Source organism: Petromyzon marinus, chromosome 19 (genome assembly GCF_048934315.1).
Source record: "Petromyzon marinus isolate PM22_M1 ecotype Great Lakes invasive population chromosome 19, UKy_Petmar_22M1.pri1.0, whole genome shotgun sequence".
Taxonomy (NCBI): domain Eukaryota; kingdom Metazoa; phylum Chordata; class Hyperoartia; order Petromyzontiformes; family Petromyzontidae; genus Petromyzon; species Petromyzon marinus.
The window spans coordinates 10,863,202-10,865,225 of NC_133685.1; the positions used below are offsets into that span (position 1 = coordinate 10,863,202).

The 2,024-nt window shown below is 41.2% G+C and overlaps 2 non-coding genes across 2 annotated transcripts; both read left to right on the plus strand.

The window, feature by feature from the left end:
* Window positions 1-342: 342 nt before the first annotated feature.
* Window positions 343-415, plus strand: TRNAF-AAA (transfer RNA phenylalanine (anticodon AAA)). Its single transcript has one exon. It is a non-coding gene; the product is annotated as a tRNA-Phe (tRNA).
* Window positions 416-902: 487 nt separating this feature from the next.
* On the plus strand, window positions 903-975 carry TRNAF-GAA (transfer RNA phenylalanine (anticodon GAA)). Its single transcript has one exon. It is a non-coding gene; the product is annotated as a tRNA-Phe (tRNA).
* Window positions 976-2,024: the final 1,049 nt, after the last annotated feature.

A 2,024-nucleotide genomic window follows, 5' to 3' on the forward strand; every position in this document is an offset into this window, starting at 1 on the left:
GCACATATTCATTCGGAACTGATGTTGAGCATAATTGGTAATAGCAAATAACCATGTGAGCCTCATGTTATTGTCTCTATTCTAACTGGCACTTCATTAGCATGACATCTAATTAAATAACTTTGATCAACCCAAATAACTAGTGTAGCATGAGTTCCTTATCCAGCAGTGGAGTGTCAAAAAGCTCCTGTATTTATTTATCATCTCCACATCGTGCACAGATGCTTCATGAATTGCAATGTGCATCATTGGTCAATAGATTGCCCATGGATCCACTTGTGATAATCTCTACCAAACTGGAACGTCAATAACATGGCAACTAAATCAATTATGCAGGAGGCAGCCGAAATAGCTCAGTTGGGAGAGTCTTAGACCAAAGATCTAAAGGTCCCTGGTTCAATCACGGGTTTTGGCATGTGACATACTTTTGCTCACTTCACCAAGTGGTACTACCCATTGTGGTTAACTTTGATAAACCCCAATGATCAGTGCAGCATGAGGACGCCTTTATCCAGCAGTGGAGTGACAAAAAGCTCCTGTCTTTCTTATCATCACATAGTGCACAAATGCATTATGAACTGCAATTGAGCAGAATTGGTAACGGCAAATAACCATGTGAGCCTCTTGTTATGCTCTCTGTTCTAACTGGCACTTCAAAAGCATGACAACTAATTGAAAAACTTGCATCAACCCCAATAACTTTTGTAGCATTAGGCCCTTATTCAGGAGTGGAGTGACAATAAGCGCCTGTATTTATTTCTTATCTCCACATCGTGCACAGATTCTTTATGAATTGCAATGTGCATCATTGGTCAATAGATTACCCATTGAACCACTTGTGATAATCTCTACCAAACTGGGACGTCAATAACATGGCAACTAAATCCATGCTGCAGGAGGAAGCCGAAATAGCTCAGTTGGGAGAGCATTAGACTGAAGATGTAAAGGTCCCTGGTTCAATCCCGGGTTTCGGCATGTGACAAACTTTTGCTCACTTCACCAAGTGGTACTACCCATTGTGGTTAACGTTGACAAACCCCAATGACCAGGGCAGCATGAGGAGGCCTTTATCCAGCAGGGGAGTGACAAAAAGCTCCCATATGTATGTCTTATGACCACATAGTGCACATTCATTAGGAACTGAAATTGAGAATCATTGAAAATGGCAAATAACCATGTGAGCTTCATGTTATGATCTCTATTCTAACTGGCACTTCAAAAGCATGACAACTAATTGAAAAACTTGGGTTAGCCCCAACAGCTTGTGCAGCAATAGGCCCTTATTCAGGAGTGGAGTGACAAAAAGCTCCTGTATTTATTTCTATTCTCCACATCGTGCACAGATGCTTCATGAATTGCAATGTGCATCATTGGTTAATAGATTACCCATTGATCCACTTGTGATAATCTCTACAAAACTGGGACGTCAATAACATGGCAACTGAATCAATGCTTCAAGAGAAAGCTGAAATAGCTCAACTGTGAGAGCTTTAGACTGAAGTGCTAAAGGTCCCTGGTTCAATCCTGGCTTTTGGCATGGTATATTTTTTGCTCAATTCACCAAGTGGTCCTACCTATTGTGGTTCACTTTGATAAACCCCAATGACCAGTGCAGCATGAGGAGGCCTTTATCCAGCAGTGGAGTGACAAAAAGCTCCTGTCTTTCTTATCATCACAGTGCACAAATGCATTATGAACTGCAATTGAGCAGAATTGGTAACGGCAAATAACCATGTGAGCCTCTTGTTATGCTCTCTGTTCTAACTGGCACTTCAATAGCATGACAACGAGTTGAATAACTTGCATCAACCCCAATAACTTTTGTAGCATTAGGCCCTTATTCAGGAGTGGAGTGACAATAAGCTCCTGTATTTATTTCTTATCTCCACATCGTGCACAGATTCTTTATGAATTGCAATGTGCATCATTGGTCAATAGATTACCCATTGAACCACTTGTGATAATCTCTACCAAACTGGGACGTCAAAAACATGGCAACTAAATCCATGCTGCAGGAGGAAGCC